The following is a 21,516-nucleotide window of genomic DNA, read 5'->3' as shown; positions in this document are numbered from 1 at the left end:
TTCGCGGGCCGGCGCGGTGGGTGGCCGGAGACGGGACACGTGGTGCGCTGCGATTCGTCCGCCGGCGCGGGCGCACGTGTCCGGCGCGGGCGGACGTTGTCCGGCGGCGCGAGGTGGAAGACGCTAGGGTTAGACTGCGATTTCGTTTTTCGGGATGCCCACATATAAATAGGTAGAGGGAGCTAGGAGGCTCCAAATGAGGTGCGGTTTTCGCCCACACGATCGTGATCGAACGATCTAGAGCATGGAAGAGAGTTTGGTGGGTTTTGGGCTGGTTTTGGAGGGGGTTTTTGCTGGACACTCAAATGGACTTTGCGGATGCCCGGTTAACCGATGGAGTACCAAACGACCTCCGAATGGAACGAAACTTGACCGGTAGTCTCCGGGCGGTATATTAAGACCACTTGACAAGCCTCGGTCCATTCCGAGAAAGTTTGACACACGCACACGAAAGAAAACAAGAGGGGTGCACCGGAGGAGATAGGAGCGCCGGATTGGAAAACGGACAACGGGGAAAATGCTCGGATGCATGAGACGAACACGTATGCAAATGCAATGCGCATGATGACATGATATGAAAATGCATGACATGACAAAATACAAAACGAAAGACAAAACCCGACAACGGAGGGAATAACATAACACATAGCCGGAAATGGCAAGAGTCGGAGTTACAAATATGGCAAGTTACATGCGGGGTGTTACAGATACCCCGGCCCATGCATTAGTCACAAGTACACCATATGTCCTATTTTTAGCAAAGTCATGCTAAAATTCACGGAAAATTTCAGCATGACCTTTGCTGAAAATAGGACATATGGAGTACCCGAATTTGCCGGAACGGAAGTTAATCGACATTCCGGCAAACTCAAGGGCCTCTCGGGTGGACAAGGCAAAAAAGGCCTCCATCACAACATGGAAAATACATTGGCATGTGAAGAGGTGAAACAATATATGCATCTCCAAGCAGTATCATTCAACATTTTGGACAAAACACTACAAGCAACATGAGACACTGAAAACAATTGCTACCAATGAATCTACACTTCTATAACAAAATAAATCAAAAACTTAGTCTGTCATCATTAGGCAGCCACCATTAGTTATTCCGTTATGTTAAAGCAAGTAAAACAGAGAATTGACTAGTGCAATCTGCAGGTAGCAGTAGCAGGGACGCGCGGGTTACTGCTGGTGGCATCCGAGATGTTTCACGAACGTCGGGTGTGTGCCAATGTATGCAAAGAATTGAAGATTGAAAAAGTTTCGAGCTACGCTGGAAGTTTTTCTCTCCGATACATCCTATACATCTTCTTGACCATTACTTTCTGAGAATTGCAGATTTCTCACTGTTGGGTGGTGGCCTAGTTGGAAGTTTCGAGCTACGCTGGAAGTTTCGAGCTACGCTGGCTAGAAGAATAAAAATCTCCACCATTACTTTCTGAGATTTGCAGATTTCTCACTGTTGGGTGGTGGCCTAGTTGTATTTTCTCTCCGATACCAATGTTAAAGTGATGTATTAATAAAACTATCAATGATTTCTGCTAAGAGTAAACACATCATATACACTTGAAAACTCCCCAACCACAATGAATAAGTGTAATGAGCTGAATATGCATGCACGCTCCGCCTTTCGTATTGGGATTTGTCAGTAAAAAGACGCAGAGTTTGAAATTTGAACCAAGTAAAGCAAAGAGGGAACCAATCATATATACTTGCTAGCTCGCCAATATGAATACTCTACTTCAAGATGGTTGGCCAATATGATCATTCCAGGTAACTTAGTTCCATTTTTTTTCTCAATGTCTATTTAATAACATCTCAGAGAAAGAACACTTGACATGGTATTTGTTTGAACTGCGGATTATTCTAAGTACAGCCAAAGACAGCCCAAAGAACTAGGCCACCACCCTAACCATCCTATACAACTAGGCCACCACCCTAACCATCATTTTTCTTTTCTATACATCTTCTTGACCATCTACTACAATTGATACATCCTATCAAGAATGGTACACATCACCATATATTGCAAAGATGTACTGGTCAGCAGCAATTTTAAGAAGATGTACTGGACAACAGCAAATTGAGCAAAAAAATGTACTGGACATTAGTATATACAGGGGGAGAGGAAGAGGGGTTGGTACCTTGGGAGAGGAGGGTGTGCTTGGCTCTACCGCCGTGCCTGAGTAGCAAGCACCTACGCCCCTGCCTTGTTCCACTTGTATCCTGCAGATCGAGAGAGGATGAGATGAATCAGATCAGTTGCTCATGCTTTTTACAAATTGTAGCTACTGTTTTTTATACCTAAACAAAATTGCCCTAGCTATATTTGCTACTGTTTTTTTACCTAATTTTTTGCTACTGTTTTTTTAATTTGCTACTGCTTTTTTTTTATTTGCTACTGTTTTTATACCCAAACAAAATTTCCCTAGCTATATTTGCTACTCTTTTTTTATTTGCTACTCTTTTTATACCTAAATTTTTTGCTACTGTTTTTAAAATTGCTACTATTCTTTTGAAATTGCTACTGTTTTTTATACCTAAACAAAATTACCCTAGCTATATTTGCTAATATTTTTTATTTGCTACTGTTTTTATACCTAATTTTTTTGGTACTGTTTTTTTAAATTGCTACTGTTTTTGCTACTACCCTAATTTCCTAAAAGATTTCTAACTTTGCTAACTATGCTAGATTTGCCCTAAAATTTACTGCCCTAACCCTAAAATTTGCAAACCCTACACCCTAAAATTTACAAAGGGGAAGGAGGAGGCCGGAGGGGGAGGGAGAGGTGGGGGCAATACCTGAGGAGGCGGAGGAGGCCGGAGGGGACAAGGAGGAGGTCGGAGCGGCGCGGCGGTGGCGCGGACGAGGAGAAGGGCGAGGACGAGGACGACGGGGCGGCGGCGTCGGGAGAGGAGAGGGGAAGGGGATCGAGGGCGACGTCGAGGGGCGAGGAGGAGGTCGGGGCAGCGGCGTCGGGAGAGGAGAGGGGAAGGGGCAGCGGCGTCGGGGCGTCGGGGCGGAGACGAGGACGACGGGGCGGCGTCGAGGCGGCGGGGCAGCGGCGTCGGGAGAGGAGAGGGGAAGGGGATCGAGGGCGAGGGCGAGGGAGAGAGAGGGGATAGGTTATCTTCCAACAGGTACATCCATACTAATGGCGCACCTCACCCTGGTGCGCCATAAGTACATCCATACTAATGGCGCACCTCACCCTGGTGCGCCATTAGTATTTTTTTTATTTCTGCTCGAGCCAACAGGTTATCTTCCACCTTACCTGATCCACACCAAGTTCCCTCTACTAGCTCGACTGGTCAGCAGCCAGTTCTCACACCAGGAGGTCCTGGGTTCGATTCCCAGGCTCCACAATTTTTTTATGCATTTAAAATGCTGTTTGATATTTATTTGTGTTTAAATATGTTCAAACTTGTTTAAATCATAACAGTAATATTTTTTTATAAGACAGTAATAATTTTTTAAAAAATATCATCAAACAGTAATGCCGGTGGAGCGGGGGAGGGTGCGCGGGGTGCGGGGGGCCGGTGGACCGGGGGGTGCTCGGCGGCGAGGGGGACCGGATCTGGCGAGGTGGGATAGCTAGCGATCGAGATGGAGGGGGATCGAGATCGAGTGTCCATGAAATTTAAAAATATTCATGATAGTTCAAAACGTGCCCATGAAATACAATCGAGAAATGAAGGCTATGGTTTAAATACAATCGATCTTAGCTAGCTATCTGTTCAAAATCTTCTTGCCCTTCTTTTTCGCAAATGGAGTTCTTCTGTGGAACGGACGTCCTTTAGGTAGGGTGGTCCTGCTTCTTCTTGTGGTGTATGCTGCTACTTCATCATCGTCGTCATGTTCGATTCTCGGGTCACCGTACTTGTCGAAGTCTTGCTCATTGGCTACTCCATCCATTCCGATGATCTTCCTTTTGCCTCTCCTCACGACAACACGACTGGGCTTTGACGGGTCGGTAATGAAGAAGCATTGGTCCACTTGGGAAGCCAGTACCCATGGCTCATTTTTCGCGGTGACGTTTGCGCCTGCGGTCTTGGATTTGGCTTCGGGTATAACCATGGTGGTGAAATACCGGTCTTCTTTTAGGACGCTCTTGGCCCATCTGACACGGAACATCGGGACCTTCTCTCCAGCGTAGCTCAGCTCCCAGATCTCCTCGATCCTTCCGTAGTATCTGTCCTTGTCGTTACCGGTGTAGGATTCCATCGTTACCCCGGAGTTCTGATAACCATTGCTCTTCATGTCCTTGGCCTCGGTGTAGAATGTGTAGCCGTTGATATCGTACGCCTCATAGGTCATCAGGTTGTGCTCGGCGCCCTGTGACAAGGCGAATATGAGTTGTTCTTCCGCGGAAGAATCCTCATGTAAAGGGTACGACAGAAGCTTCTGCTTGAACCAACGCGTGAAACATGAGTTGTGCTCTTTGAGTATATCTCCGTCCGTCCTCTGTTGGCCTCGGTCATTGTACGTCTTCTTAATAAAGGTTTTGTGCTCTACCACCCAAGGATCGACCACGTCTATGTGTTGTAGCGCGACTAGGTTTGCTCTTTCAAAGTCGGCGAGTCGACCCTCGAAGTCGACATGCATTTCGCGGCGACCCTCACGGTGACCCCATCCAGCGAGCCTGCCGAGGTGCCTGTTGACGGGCAGACCAACGGGGTTCTCGATGCCTAGATAATTCGTGCAGTAGGAGATGCACTCTTCGGTCAGAAAGCCCCTGGATATGCTTCCCTCTGGACGTGACATGTTGCGAACGTATCCTTTGATGACACCATTCATCCTTTCGAACGGCATCATGCTGTGCAGGAACGTCGGCCCGAGTTGGATGATATCGTCCACGATATGGACCAGCAGATGCACCATAACGTCGAAGAATGCGGGCGGGAAGTACATCTCAAGCTCGCATAGTATCACCACGATCTCTTCCTGTAGCCTTCTGAGTTGCCTCACGCCAACAGACTTCCGAGAGATGACGTCGAAAAAGTTGCATATGCCAAATAGCGTTTCACGGACGTGCGTGTCCATGATCCCACGGATTGCAACTGGAAGTATCTGCGTCATCAGCACGTGACAGTCGTGAGACTTCATCCCGCTGAACTTCAGCTTCGCTAGGTCTAGGTATCTGCTTATCTTCCCCGCGTAACCGTAAGGAAGTTTTACTCCTACGAGGCAGGTGAAAAACTGCTCGATCTCCTCCTGACTTAGAGTGAAGCATGCGGGAGGGTAGTCATTTCCGGTTTTCTTGGCCTTTTTGCCTTTGCGACGACTTTCCGTGTCCTGCTTCGCCTCATCATCATCATCATCATCATATATAGCGTGAAGCTCCTACCTGATGCCCATTGATTTCAAGTCTGCCCTTGCTTTCGGCCCATCTTTGGTCCTCTCTGGCACGTTGAGCAGGGTACCAAGCAGACTCTCGCACACGTTCTTCGTGATATGCATGACATCAAGGCTGTGCGGCACACGGTGGATCTTCCAATACGGCAAGTCCCAGAAAACAGACCTCGTTTTCCATACCTTCAGCAGCGGCTCTGGCGCCTTTCGCTTCTTTCCCGGCTCTGCCGCCTTTTGCTTCTTTCCCGGCAGTGGGCAGCCTTTCCAATTTTTCAACAGCTCGTCTATTTCCTCGCCGCTCCTCGTACGCGGGCATCCTCGGGGTTCGGTTTCACCATCGAATAGATCCTTGCGTTTTCTCCACGGGTCATCGTCGCGAAGGCACCTTCGATGTCCCATGAACACGGTTTTCGAAGACCCGGGATCTCTATCTAGCTGGCGATACGTTGTGTCATCCATGCACCTGACGCATCCAGAAAATCCGTGGACCACCTGCCCCGCGACATATCCGTAACCGAGATAGTCGTGCACCGTCGTGAGCAGCGCGGCTCTCATAGGGAAATATTCTTTCTCTGCGGCGTCCACGTATTGGCTGGCGTTTTCCAAAGCGTGTCAAGCTCCTCTTTCAGCAGCCCCAGATACAGATTGATCTCGTTCCCTGGTTGTTTCGGTCCTTCAATTAGCATACTCATGTGAATGTACTTCCTCTTCATGCACAACCAGGGGGGTAGGTTGTACATCCACACAAACACAGGCCAGGTGCTATGTGTGCTTCTCTGGCTGCCAAACGGATTGACTCCATCGGTGCTCGCGCCCAGCACGATGTTCCTTGGATCGTTCCCAAATTCTAGGTCTTCGAAGTTCAACGCTTGCCACTGGCTCGCATCCTTAGGGTGACTCAGCATCTTGTCTTTTTTATCTATCTTCGGATCATTTGCGTCATCTTCTCGCTTCTTCTCCTCCCTATCCGCGTGCCAACGCAGGAGCTTTGCTACCTTAGGGTCCGCGAAATACCGCTGCAGACGAGGAGTGATCGGAAAGTACCACACCACTTTTCGAGGAGCTTTCTTCCTCTTCTTGTATCGAGTGACGCCGCACACCGGACATATGGTAGACTCCGCATGCTCGTCCCGATAAATGATGCAATTGTTCATGCACACATGGTATTTCACGTGCGGTAAATCCAGAGGACACACGATTTTCTTCGCCTCCTCCAAACTGGTCGGGCACTTGTTCCCCTTGGGAAGACGTTCGTGCCAGAATGACATGTTCTCGTCGAAGCATGCGTCGGTCATTTTGTGTTTTACCTTCATCTCCAGAGCCATGAGCATTACTTTCAGGCGGGTATCCTCGGGCCTGCATCCTTCATACAATGGAGTAACCGCGTCTAACTCAAGTTGATCCATCTTGGCTTTCTCTCGGGCGGCAGCTCTTGCGTTATCCGTCTGCTTGAGAAGCAGCTCTTGAATATGAGGGTCCTGCACCCAGCCCATCGATGGTCCACCGTCGTCTGCTCCGCCGGCATCATCATCTTCATGATCATGCCCGTCGTCTGCTCCGGCATCTTCCTCATCATCATGTCCTGCATCTTCTACATGATGACTGTGTACAGCATCACCGTCGTGATCATTTCCAGGGGATTCTTCGTCTTCTCGCCCGCCCGAGCCGCGGTGGTTGTCTTGCTGCCCTTCCTCATTTCTTGCCCGGCCCCCATGGATGACTTCGTAGTCATCTTCATCACCTTGCCACCGATAGCCATCCATGAAACCACGCAAGAGCAGGTGGTCCCGCACCTGCCAAGATTCCGGGTCCGCAATAAGGCTCTTCAGCTTGCATCTTCGACACGGACATCTTATCTCCGTCTCGTTCTTTTGAAGCATCTCGGCCTTCGCGGACCTCAAAAACCTATTCACGATGCCTTCGGTCATCATGCGGACCATGGTCGCCTGCGGGGTAGAGCAAAACGATATTTTAGAACAAAGAAAAAATTTGGCATGACTTTCCCTAAAAATAGGACCAAAAAGAATGCTTAATGCCAAAATTCTCGCCGAAACGGAAATGAATCAACATTCCGGCAAAATATTGGCAACTATCGCATTTCAAATACCGGTACACCTCCAAACACAAACACATATGCAACACCACAAACATATGCAACACCACGAACATACATAGATCTAGCTAGGCCATAAAAAGTGCATGTGCACATTGTTGTAGGGAGAACAACATAAATATAGCTTCCTCCCTTACTTACCTGTCAAAACAAGGTAATTTAACCACTTAAATTGAATGAATCTATGGTGGAAATGAGGTGAAAAAGAGGATGCACCCGAGACAAGGAGGAGGTGGAGAGAATGAAGTGGGGAGAAAGTGAGTGTGGGTAGGAGAGGCTGTCCAAAATATCTTGTTGCTGCCCACTTACTAATTGCGCACCAACTCTAAATGCGCCATTAGTAATGCAGGTTACTAATGGCGCACCTTCTGGTGGTGCGCCATTAGTATGTTTGGACAGGCGCACTAGTTAAATTTTTTTTTGATACTAATGGCGCACCCAGGGCCAGGTGCGCCATTACTAGTTACAACTAGTAATGGCGCACTGTGTCTGGATGCGCCATTAGTATGTTTGGACAGGCGCACTAGTTAAAAAAAATTTGATACTAATGGCGCACCCTGGGCCAGGTGCGCCATTACTAGTTACAACTAGTAATGGCGCACTGTGTCCGTATGCGCCATTAGTATGTTTGGACAGGCGCACTAGTTAAAAAAAACTTTTTTTGATACTAATGGCGCACCCTGGGCCAGGTGCGCCATTAGTATGTTTGGACAGGCGCACTAGTTAAAAAAATTTGATACTAATGGCGCACCCTGCGCCAGGTGCGCCATTAGTAGTTTCAACTCTAATGGCGTATCAGAAGGTGGTGCGCCATTAGTATATACTAATGGCGCACGCTTGTCTGGTGCGCCGTTAGTGTCAATCCCATCTATAGCCCTTTTTCTAGTAGTGGATCATGCTCTCTTGGCTGGCCTGATCCCCCTTTCTCCGATTTCTTCAACGCCATACTCTCGCATTACCAAGCCCATGAAGTGCATCTTGATCCTCAATTCATCATTCTCCTTGCCGTCTTCGCCTTCGTCTGCGAGGCCATGGTGGGCATTGCCCCTTCCGTGGCTTTGTTTCACGATTTCTTCTCGCTCCACCTGATTGACGCCCGCCAGCGCTCGGGATGCGTGGCCTTTCAGGCTGTGGCGGCAAAGGCCGGCTCGGGGATCGACTTCGAGCTCTCACCAGTTGTAAGTGGATTCCGAAAGCGGTGGGTATTCGTGGATGTCGGCATGCTCAGCTCTCTGCTCTTGCTTCCACGGGCGCCGGCCGTACCCAGCTCTGGCTGGGGTACGCGAAGCTTGTCGACCATCAGCTTGCCCACGTTTGGCGCCGGCTAGCCAGGTCGAAGAAGCTCGGGGTGACGGCGCCCATGGTAGTGAAGGAGTTCATCGAGTGTCGCATCGCTCCGCTTCAGCGCCATTCTCGACGAATGTGGACCTTCGCTGGCAGCAGGGACCCCATGAGGCTCCATGTGGCCACACTTCCTCCCGAGACGCTGCGGACGGTGCTCGAGCTCTTGACGGGCGACCCGGCACCTGCCACGCTTCTGGAGGGGGGGATGCCTCTTGTACTGCTGCTCAAATACGGAGGAGTTCTTGAGGCAGATGCCCCACTTTGATGAGTGGGGGTTGCGCCTGGCCGGATTCGAGGGACCCCGCGAGAACCCCGTGCTTGTGGTTCCTCAATCTCCCGTCCCCGTGACACGCGTCCCAGAGGCGGATGCAGGGGCGCGCGCCGCCGGGTGCCGCCATGGCGGCTGCTGACGAGATGATGCAGCCCAGTGCTCCTGAGATGGCAGCCCCCGAAGTTGAGGAGGGGGCCGAGGAGCTGGCGCAGCCCGAGGTTCCCGAGGTCACCGCCCCTGAAGCTCGGGCAAGCAGTCTTGAGATGGGGGATGGGGAGTTGACGCAGTCCGACACTCCCGAGGCTGCCTCCCTAGAGGCCTCGCCAAACAGCTCAGACACTAACGGTCGCGCTCTGGGGTTCGCCAGCATCGCCTAAACTTCGAAGCACTCTACAAGAGGAAGGGGTCTCCAAGCTGCAGTGGTGATGCCTACCGGCCGCTGAAGCAGAGGAAGTAAATAGCCTTAGACGAGTAAGTACCTCATCTTCGCGACTCCCTGAGTGTTGCATCCTTTCCTGATGATGGCTCTTCAGGATCCCTTTGGCTGCAGTGGCGAGATCTCCTGAGGAGCGGCCTCCACCAGCCCTTGCCTTGCCCCTGGTCCCGGGCTCCCCCAGCCGGGCCACCGCACAAGGCACTGGACCTGGCCAGGAGGCAGACCCGCCAATGGGGGGTCTTGATCCTGTGTTCCTGTCGTCCCTCCTTCATGGTCCGGCCTAGGGTGCCGAAGGCATGACGAGGGCTGCCCCATTGGTCATCGCTGGCGGCTTGGTGACACCAGCCCTGGCTTCGTCTTCGAGTAATGAGGCCGCGCCACCTAGCACCTCAGCCGGGGCCCGAAGGGCGCCGGGAAAGGCACCGACCTCCAGCCCCCCGCCAGGGGCAGGCAGGCCACCTCAAGTTTCTCCAACAACTCCCGACGCGAAGGGCGGACTTGGCTATGTGCTAGAGCTCGCGCGCGGGCGTGGTGTGGTACGCCACGAGCTCTTCCGGGAGGCAATGGGTGCGCTGAGCCGGCTCGGAGAAGAGCTTGCCGACATCGACGCCCACCTTGAGACGGAGGACCTCCGACTGGAGGACGAGTGGCACCAGTTAAAGGTGGCCATCAACCTCGGGCATCTTCAGCATGAGCGCGCCAATGCGAAGGCAGAGACGTCCCTTGCGACCTCACACGAGGCCTGCGCCCGGGCCTTGGAGGAGGCCAGGGCGGCCGACCATCGCCGCAAGGATGTCAGATTCAGGGTTCCGCAGACCCTTGAGAGGTTCGAACTCTGGGGTGCACACGAAGGACTCTTTCTCCTTAGCCTGCCTACCCAACGATTCCACGGCCTAGCTCGATGAACCCAAAGAACACGAGACACAGAGGTTTATACTGGTTCGGGCCACCGCGTGGTGTAATACCCTACTCCAGTGTGTTGGTGGATTGCCTCGAGAGCTGAGGATGAACTAGTACAGTGGATGAACAGCCTCAGGAGGAGAGGTGTTCTTGAGCTCGATGAGCTAGTGGATGTGAGGATGGAATGGATCCGATCCCAGATCCGTCCTCTCCTATGGTGGTGGCTAGTCCTATTTATAGAGGCCCTGGTCCTCTTCCCAAATGTAGGTGGGAAGGGATCCCACAACGACCAATTTTGAAGGGAGACAACTAGTACAAGTTATCCTAACAAAAGTAGTCTTCGCCTGCCAAAGGCTCTGGTGGTGATGCTGCTGTGGGCTGATACGTCTCCAATGTATCTATAATTTTTTATTCTTCCATGCTATATTATATTCTGTTTTGGACATTAATGGGCTTTATTATACACTTTTATATTATTTTTGGTACTAACCTATTAACTGGAGGCCCAGCCCAGAATTGTTGTTTTTTCCCTATTTCAGAGTTTCGCAGAAAAAGAATATCAAACGGAGTCCAAACGGAATGAAACCTTCGGGAACATGATTTTCGGAACGAATGTGATCCAGAGGACTTGGACCCTACGTCAAGACATCAACCAGGAGGGCACGAGGTAGGGGGGTGCGCCTACCCCCATGGGCCTGCCCTCCACCCTCATGGGCCCCACATTGCTCCACTGACGTACTTCTTCCTCCTATATATACCTACATACCCCCAAACTACCAGATACAGAGCCAAAAACCTAATTCCACCGCCGCAACCTTCTGTACCCGTGAGATCCCATCTTGGGGCCTTTTCCGGAGCTCCGCCGGAGGGGGCATCGATCATGGAGGGCTTCTACATCAACACCATAGCCTCTCCGATGATGTGTGAGTAGTTTACCTCAGACCTTCGGGTCCATAGTTATTAGCTAGATGGCTTCTTCTCTCTTTTTGGATCTCAATACAATGTTCTTCCCCTCTCTTGTGGAGATCTATTCGATGTAATCTTCTTTTGCGGTGTGTTTGTTGAGACCGATGAATTGTGGGTTTATGATCAAGTTTATCTATGAACAATATTTGAATCTTCTCTGAATTCTTTTATGTATGATTGGTTATCTTTGCAAGTCTCTTCGAATTATCAGTTTGGTTTGGCCTACTAGATTGATCTTTCTTTCAATGGGAGAAGTGCTTAGCTTTGGGTTCAATCTTGCGGTGTCCTTTCCCAGTGACAGTAGGGGCAGCAAGGCACGTATTGTATTGTTGCCATCGAGGATAACAAGATGGGGTTTATATCATATTGCATGAGTTTATCCCTCTACATCATGTCATCTTACTTAAAGCGTTACTTTGTTCTTTTGAACTTAATACTCTAGATGCATGCTGGATAGCGGTCGATGTGTGGAGTAATAGTAGTAGATGCAGGCAGGAGTCGGTCTACTTGTCTTGGACGTGATGCCTATATACATGATCATACCTAGATATTCTCATAACCATGCTCAATTCTGTCAATTGCTCAACAGTAATTTGTTCACCCACCGTAATACTTATGCTCTTGAGAGAAGCCACTAGTGAAACCTATGGCCCCGGGTCTATTTTGCATCATATTAATCTTCCAACACTTAGCTATTTTTATTGCCTTTTATTTTACTTTGCATCTTTATCATAAAAATACCAAAAATATTATCTTGTCATATCTATCAGATCTCACTCTCGTAAGTGACCGTGAAGGGATTGACAACCCCTTTATTGCGTTGGTGGCGAGGATTTATTTGGTTGTGTAGGTGCGAGGGACTCGTGCGTGGCCCCCTACTGGATTGATACCTTGGTTCTCAAAAACTGAGGGAAATACTTACGCTACTTTGCTGCATCACCCTTTCCTCTTCAAGGGAAAACCAACGTAGTGCTCAAGAGGTAGCATCGGCTCCGCGATGACCTCTGTCTTGCCGTCCTACTGGTCTTGGTCTTGTTGCACCGATATGGAAACCTTTGCCTGATGCCTCAGGACTCCTCGCTTGCGCTTGCCTCTTTAGCACAAAAGAGGAAACTGGTACACTGCGCCCGCTGGCGCCCGCCCGGCCTCGGTCGTCACGGCTCACGTCATGTGAACCTTGCGAGGTGCCCCCTGCATAGATATCTCCACTCCTCGGGAGCCGGCCTAGCGAGGCCGCCCCCAGGGAGGTCTTGGTGTCGTCCGCCTCGCGAAGCTTGGCCCCTCACGAGGGTCTTGAGTTGTTGCTGCCGAAGCTGGGCCGTACCGGGCCGTTGGTGGGGCCATACCGTGGGCCGCAGGCAGGCAAGTCTGGGCACCCCCATTCCCAGGACGTCGACAGTAGCCCCCGGGCCCAATGTGCGCTCGAACTTGGCTTTGAGGCGAAGCCAAAGGCAAGTGCGGAGCGCCGCGGGCCCCAACCGCCTGCGGCCTCGGTCGACGCGTGGTGATTGACGGGACGTGGGCGCCTCCGCTTTCCCACGCTGCCTCGGCAACCGTTCGACTTGATGAGACCCTATTGCATGCAGAAGAAAACCATCATTGCATGCGATCATGGAGATCGACGGTTGGCCTCCTCCAGCTATAAATGAGGAGAGAGTCGGAGCCCCCGTTACTCTTCTCCTTCTTCTCGCTGCCTGCTCCTTCTTCTTCCTCCTTGCTTTGCCGCCTTGCTGCCTTCCAATGGCGGCAACGAAGAGGTTCTCGGCCGCGGAGAAGGGGAAGGCTCGCCAGGAAGGTCCCGGCTCGCCGCCGCCCAAGAGGGGGCGAGGCCGTCCCCGTAAGCACGTTGCGACCCCTGCTATGGCTCCTCGGGGGTGCGGTCGTACTCCTTCGGGGACCGGCATCGTCCTCGGCAGCCGCAGTGGTGTCTCCTCCCACGGCGGGGGCCGCTCTAGGCGGAGCAGCCCTTGCGCCGAGGGGAGGCGTGCCATGGTTGCCCGGCCTCCTCGGCCACGCTTCTACTCGGTGGAGGTGCTTTCGGAGTTCGTCGTGTGGTCAGAGAGTCTGGCTGGCACCTGGGTCTAGCATCCGCACTCCTTTGTTGGCGAGCTGCCGACCGGAGGTCTTGACGGCCTCTGGCTGCAGGCCGACAGTTGCTGCAGCAAGGCCTCGTGGGTCGTGGTGGAGGTCTCCATCATGGGCAACGTGGCCCTGGCCCGCGGATGGCAGACGTTTGCCCGTGCGCGTGGCCTAAGCACGCGGTGCACCCTCCACTTCAAATACGATGGTGCCGCGACCCTCTTCGTGATGGTGTTTGGGGAAGATGGTCGCCGTGTAGGGTGCTGCCCCGAGGACAGCGGCGGCGATGACGAGCTCGGCCCGGGCGACGGCCGTGACGAGGCTGAGGGCGAACTTGCCCTTGGCGACGGCCGCGGTCGCCCAACGGCGGCAGCTTCTCCGCCAGCGAGAGCACCAGCGGCGGCGGCTACGATCAGCCGCCTCGCCTCCGGGCATGCTTTGAGGATGGCGGCGGGTCGTCCCGTCGCCACACGGCGGTGAAGCGCGAGAGGGGCTCAGACTGAGCTGAGTCCGAGGGACCCTCGGAGCCGGGCCTCGTGAGCTGCCGCGGTCGTGCGGGGCACTTTTGTTTGACCTTTCCTTTCTTCCTACATTTTGAAAAAAGTAGATGGCCCTGCTAGGGCGTGTAAGGAACTATGGTCCTTATGCTGCTATGTTATACTTATTGCTCCGATGTTGTTCGTGCCCCTCGTAGATGTAAAAAGGGGGTAACTTAGCTTGATATGCTCGGGGTGGTTTCCCGTCTCGTGAGGGCTTGCCTTGTTGTGTCTGGTGAGGCCTCCTAGTTGCCGACTCGGGAGCCGCTGACCTCTCGAGTCGTCGCGAAGCTGCAGAATTTGTTAGGACATCCGTCGGTGCCTTGTTCCTCCTTGCGCGAGCCCTCAGGCATGGGCTAATCATGGCTTAGTGCACCACGTCGCGGTACCCGTGGGGCACGGACTTAGGAGGGTGCGCCAATCACGAGCTCGTTCGAGGGTGTCTCGCGAAGATCAAGGGAGCCGAAGATCTGGGGCGGCAGGGCTTTGGCGAAGTGTGTCCATTGTTTAGGCTAGCCCAACGCACGCACACACCTGCCTAGCCCCCGCGCGAGGCGCACAAGGGAGAGCGTCGGGCATCTACCGTTCTCCCTGACGCGAGACAAAGAAGCGAGCGAAGAAGTAAAAGAAAGGGGAACTCAACCAAGCAACGAGAAACGCCAGAACTATAAATTTCATTAAAAGGTTGCAAACCAGCTACAAAAAGCAAATGAACAGCCGCGTCCGGCACCTAGTCTAGTCTTCTCACCAGCGCGGAGCAAAGTGCTGCCACTAGGACGTGGGAGGGAGACCCCGAGGCCTGAGGGCGGCACTCCGGTGTCACAGCCTAGATTCATGACTATAAATAGTTGCATCAGTGAGCATGCATCATGTTAAATTCGAAGAAATTTGAATTGAGGAAGATTCTCAAAGCCTGAGAATCCTTTTAAAAATGAGCAAGTTAAAAATTTCTTCAAATGAGCCCAAGAAAATGTTCATTTTAATCCCTAGAAATATTGGCAAGAGGTAAAAATCCAAACCAATATTTTTAGAGCATTAAGAGTAATTTATTTGGGCATTTGAATTAAATTATAATGTATTTGAATTGGCTTTTTTCTGTTATAAAAGAAATACATGTCCAATAATTTTGGAAATTATTGTGGGGCTCTAGAGTAATATCTCTAGTCCATACAATAGTTTAAAGACGCAATAAATTGGTTTAGTACTCCTATTAAATCAAAACAAACAGAACTAAATAAATAGAAAAACCAGAGAGAGAGAGAGAACCTACCTGGCGCCTACCTATGCGTTCTGCTATTGAAGCTGGCCCAGCCCAGCCACCTCCCCTGCCAGTTGTCTTCCTCCTCTCGCCAGAAGGCAGAGCGGAAGCAGTGCCCTCGCCCCTCGCTCTCTTCACGCCATGCACAGCCGCCCCCGAGCCTCTCCGACCTATCCCCGAGCTCCGCCTCGTCTTCTTCGTCCTCTCCACCGAGCTGTATGACGCCGGAAGCCCCTGGATGCCGCTAGCATCGCTCCTTCCCTTGTCGGCCACCGAAGATCGTCGTTGTCGATTCGCCGCCCCGAGCAACTCCCCGAGCCCACGGAGCTGCTCTTCGACCTCACCATGAGCCCCTGCTCCAAACCCCTCCTCCTCCCCTCGCGTTTGTGCACTCTAGCCCCATTCCCCACCGCGCCCGAGAGCTCACCGACGCCGGACCTCACGCCGTCGTGGCCAAAGCCCGTTTCCACCACTCGTGAGCACGCGGATGTCCTCCTAGCATCTCCAGGGAGCTAACCCGCAGCCATCCTGCTCCCTAGCGCACTGCAGCGTCGCGCCCGCACGCACCCGGACTTCAGCCGCCGCCCAACTTGTCGCCGCCGCCGCTACAGATCGCCCCGCGACCAGCTACGTGCACCCCTAGATGGGGGCGAGCGAGGGCTCCCCCCTGGTGCCCTCAGTGCGGCAAGCCACAGCCTCTAGCGCCACTCCGGCGAGCTGCGCCGCGTCTGTGTGTCACCGGCGACTAACCCCGGCGGCTGCCGACGTGGCGGTCATTAGATTAGGGACTAATTAACTGTATTAGTTAACAATTGTCACTGACAGTGGGTCCCAGGTTGTTAGTTTACTAGTTAACCAAAATAATTAGGCTAATTAGCAAAACTAGTAGACCCATGCGTTAGCTTTGACCGAGCTGACGTGGACCTTGACCAGCCCCACCCATTAGTGACCCAAGCCAACACTGTTACACTGACCAGTGGGCCCCACTAGTCAGTTTTGACCCAGAACAGCTCAGTTGACCTGCTGACGTGGGGATGACACAGTGCTGATGTCATAATGTTTTCTGGATATTTAATTAAATCAGAAATGATTTATTTATTTCAGAAAATGTTTAAAACTTCAAAAATTCATAGAAAATAATCTATAACTCCAAATGAAATAGTTTATATATGAAAAATTATCAACAAAATCCATTCTATCCATTTGCACCTTTTTCATGCATGTTAGAACAACTTATGACTATTGTTTAGGGAAAATCAAATAATGACATTTAAATAACCACATGTGGAGTTTGAATTTGAGCCTTGGGTTCAAACCAACTTCATTTAATTGTGTTGTTAGTTGCATTAGCTCAATGAACATCATATTGCCATGTCATGATCATGCATCATACTATTGCATTTCATTGATTGTGTTTCTTCTTTGTTTGTCGGTGCTTGTCCCCTCTCAGTAGATGTGGTTCTGACGATGAGTTCGATGACACCGATGAAGAGCTATACTATCTTCAGAAGTGCCAGGCAAGCAAAACCCCCTTGTTCATTCCGATACAATCCCACTCTCTCTCTTCTGCTCTCTTTTACTGCATTAGGACAACAGCGATTCAACATTACATGCTGCGGTAGTTGACCCCCTTTCCTCTGCATGACCTGTCATTGCCACAGTAAAGAGATGAAACCCACTAGCATGAGTAGGAGTTGTTTGAGCCCTGATGTGCCTACTCATTCATGCTTGTTGTCACGCCTGCTACTGCTTAGAGTTGAGTTAGGTCTGATTCATTGGGAATGAATTGGAATGTGGTGAACATGTCCTACTGTTGAGAGCTAAGTGTGTGAACACGATTTTGTAAAGGTAGCGGTGAGAGGCCATGTAGGTGTACATGGTGGGTTGTCTCATTGAAACCGTCCTCAGGAACTGAGTTCTGTGTTTGTGATCCATGAACAGCTACTACCACACATTGGGCTCCGGGCACTCCAAGCTCTCTCGACTTATTAATCAACCTGATCTCTGTCCAGGAGTTGCAACTAGTTTTTGGTGTTTGTAGGTTGTGTTAGTAGTCTACCAAGTGGCTCCCGGTACAGGTGGGCTTGGGACAGACTAGGCATCATGGCACGGTGTACCAAGCGTAGATCCATCCGTCGAGGTGGGCTTGGGAACCCTGCACACATCATTTGGTGCCGTGAGCGACACCCCGGCCGGATCTCCTTGCGGATGGAACACGAATAGGCGATAAACCTGGACTAGAGACTTGTGTGGTTAGTCAGGTCGTGGCCGACTCCCTCGCTAGGCTTCCGCTTGAAGGTTGCCGAGATACAGGATGTGTACATGGTGGTAAGTGGCGAGAGCGTGTGTGAAGAAGTGCACCCCTGCAGGGTTAACATCATCTATTCGAATAGCTGTGTCCACGGTAAAGGACTTCTAGGTTGCTTGTACAGTTCATAGACAAGTGAAAGTGGATACTCTAAAATGCGCAAGATAAGCGTGAGTGCTATGGATGGCGTTCTCGTAGGGAGACGGGAGCGGATCCATAGTGGTGTATTGATGTGGTGAATATGTGGACTCGTGTGCGCCACCTCAAAAAAGTTACTTGCAGTCATAGTTCAGGATAGCCACCGAGTCAAAGCTGGCTTGCTGTAGTCAAACTCCACCACCCCTTTGTTGATACTGATGCATATGTAGCTAGTTCTGATGTAAGTCTTGTTGGGTACATTTGTACTCACGTTTGCTTAATTTATGTTTTTGCAGAGAAACGTCAGTCTCACTAGTAGTTTCGCGTGGACTTAGACGTTTAGCTTGTTACCTCAGCTACGATCTTGTACCCTTGGGAGGGTCTTGTAGATAGTCAGGCTTCTCAGCCTTCTTCATTTGTAGTTGTCTGTACTCAGACAAGTTAAGCTTCCGCATGTGCTTGTTGCTTGTATGCTCTGTATGTTGGGCCATGAGACCCATGTTTGTAATACTTGACTCTTCGGAGCCTTATGAATAAATACTTGAGTCGTAGAGTTTTGTTGTGATGCCATGTTGTATTTGCACATATTGAGCATATTGTGTGTATGATTTTGAAATGCTTGGTATGTGTGGGATCCGACAACCTAGTTGTCTATCCTTGGTAGCCTCTCTTATGGGGAAATGTAGTCTAGTGCTTCCACTAAGCCATGGTAGTCTGCTACGGCCCGGGGTTCCCGGAGTCCTGTTAGCCCAGTTGCTACTGCTCCGGAACACTTAGACTGGCCGACATGTCTCCTACTTCGATCCTGTGTCTGTCCCTTCAGGGAAATGTCACGCGGTGTATACCGGAGTCCTGTTAGCCTGCTACAGCCCGGTTTACCGGAGTCCTGCTGGCCTAGCTGCTACAGCCTAGATTCACTTGCTGTTGATCGACACGTTCGATGCTGGGTCATGTATGCCTGTCCCTATAAGTTAGTGCTACTTTGGGTTTACGACTAGTCATGTCGGCCCGGGTTCTCTGTCATATGGATGCTAGCGACACTATCATATACGTGAGCCAAAAGGCGCAAACGGTCCCGGGCCAGGTAAGGTGGCACCCGTGGGAATACCGTGCGTGAGGCCGCAAAGTGATATGATGTGTTACATGCTAGATTGGTGTGACTTAGGATCGGGGTCCTGACAGTTTTGGTATCAGAGCCTCACTGCCTGTAGGATTACCAAGCCAAACTGGTCGAAGTCGAGTCTAGAAATGCTTTAGTTATGTAAGGGAATTGATTGTGGAAGGGAACGTAAGGCTCTTTTTACTCCTTTACCTTATGCCCTTCTGATCTGAGTCAACCTCTTCTTTTCTACGGGGATTAAGAACTAGGCTTTCTATTCTTTCTATCAGGTTCACGTGTTACTAATCCGTAGACTCTTATAGGATTGTTGGTTCCAAGCCTCAGTTCAGTTTCTACTACTTCAGTATGTTGACAGTTGATCTCGGAACCTTGATATTGTGATGTTGAGTGGTTATGCCACCATTTTTGCAGGATGTCTCAAATCTTTTTGAGCATTTACAACCGTTATGCTGTCCGAGTCATCCCAGATTTCTAACTAGTTTGATGCATTTGCAAATCCCTTCTTTCCGTTCCCGATGTTTCTTTGGGCCAGTTTAACCACTCTAATCGGTCTGCTGAGGTACTTCATTGCCTCGATATATATGTTGGAGCTATTATTATGACCCTAGGTGTCTTAGAGAACCACCTAGTAATCTAGCCATGTTTTGTGTTCCTAGTGTGATGATTCTGGCCGCCATTCTCGAAAGCATCCCGTGATGCCATTTAGTTAGTAGGTATCCTATTCCTGGGTTTTGAACCCGAGATTCACTCCACTCACCTCCTGTTGATAGTGTTTGCTAGTTCCTTTAGGATATTAGTAACCTTTGCGATAACCCTCGAGGTCTGTGGTATTTCCTTCTTCCAAATACCATAAACTGCTTATGGCAGAAGATCTTTGAACCAAAGATCACAACCAGAGTGCTCTTGATGAGTTCTCCATTTTGCATTGTGAATCTGCCAGTCTTTCCTTTTCAGAATGGGTTATCCATAAGAAATATGTTGAACTTGTTCAACATACTAACCTATGCATCCACAACTCAGAAAGATATATGTTCCTTTGAGTTGTCCCTCTGTAGTTGTATTCCGATCCTTGTCTATCAGTTGATAGTCAAGTTTATGTCGTGCATTCGTGTTCTTCGATGCCTACTATTCTTGTGGTCCGTCAAGCCATTCTATTTCAGAATGAATAGGAGAAACAAACTCCAGAACCTCATCCATATCTAGGATTGGGTCAAAGCAATTGTATTCCACGGATCAAAATGTCAATCCAGCTTTTGCTCTGCTCTACCTTGGAGTGTTACCATCTTTGTGTCAAGAGTGTCATGAGAATTGCACCACCTCTTATGAATTCTTGATACAGTAATACTTCTTGCCATCCTTGTTCATTCCTCAGTTCCCGTGTTATTGTAACCGGAATGCTGATAAGTGAATCATGATGTGTGAAATCAATACCCCTAGCAACTCTGTTGCTTGGTAGTTAATGGACAATACTCTCATTATTAGCGTGCTGGTTATTGAATCATCATCCTAAGATTGATCGTGCTACATAGTCCATATTTCTGGTGCACACGTCGATCAATGAGTTAGGATTGTGCCAATCCCTCGCTTATTTAATCATATTCGTGATTTTCTGAATATCCTGTCAGAAGTATCACCAGGTTGTCCCCTGACCGTTATGTTGAGCTCGCGATCAAGTTGGTTTTCTTATAAACCACCCCTTCTCCAAGAATTTGTGTTGGATGTTGTCGGATGTGGGGTTCCGGCAAAACCCTTAAGGTTCAAACTCTGGGGTGCGCGCGAAGTCTTTCCCTCCTACCGATCCACGCCCTAGCTCACTAAGATCTCGCGGACGAACTCGACGAACTCGCAACACAGAGAGACACGAGATTTATACTGGTTCGGGCCACCGTTGTGGTGTAATACCCTACTCCAGTGTGGTGGTGGTGGATTGCCTCTTGGGCTAATGATGAACAGTACAAGGGGAAGAACAGCCTCCTGAGGTTGAGGTGTTCTTGTGGCTAAGGTAGGCTCTCGATTAGATCAGATCAAGCTCAGATCCCCCTACTGTGGTGGCTAGTTCTACTTATATAGGCCCTGGTCCTCTCCCCAAATATTGAGTGGGAAGGGAGCCAACAACGGCGGGCAAATTTGAAGGGGGACAACTAGTACAACCTATCCTCACAAAAGTGGTCTTCGCCTGCGAAAGGCTCTGGTGGTGACGCCGTCTTGGGCTCCACGATGACCTCCATCCAGTCGTCCTTCTGGTCTTGGTCTCGTTGCACCGATATGGCAACCTTTGCGTGATGCCTCGGTACTCCTCGCCTGCGCTTGCCTCCTTAGCACCAAAGAGGAAACAAGGACGCTGCGCGCGCTGGCGCCCGCCTGGTCTCGATCGTCATGGCTCACGTCATGAGAGCCTCGTGAGGTTTGCCCCGCCTTGATATCTCCGCTCCTCGTGAGCTTGCCTGGCTAGGCCACTCCTGAGGAGGTCTTGCGTCGTCTGCCTCGCAAGGGTCTTGGATGCCTTGTTGATGAAGATGCGTCGTACGGCCCGCTGACTTAGCCACGCCATGGGCCACAGGTAGGCAATTCTGGGGATCCCCGTTCCCAGAATGCCGACAGTAGCCCCCGGGCCCAAGATGCGCTTGGGCTTGGCTTCGCCGTGAAGCCAAGGGTCATGTACGGAGCGCCGCGGGCCCTAAAAGCCTGCGGCCT

Source organism: Triticum aestivum, chromosome 7D (genome assembly GCF_018294505.1).
Source record: "Triticum aestivum cultivar Chinese Spring chromosome 7D, IWGSC CS RefSeq v2.1, whole genome shotgun sequence".
NCBI classification, from domain to species: domain Eukaryota; kingdom Viridiplantae; phylum Streptophyta; class Magnoliopsida; order Poales; family Poaceae; genus Triticum; species Triticum aestivum.
The sequence above is the reverse complement of the archived record's forward strand: the minus strand, read 5'-3'. Positions refer to the sequence as shown.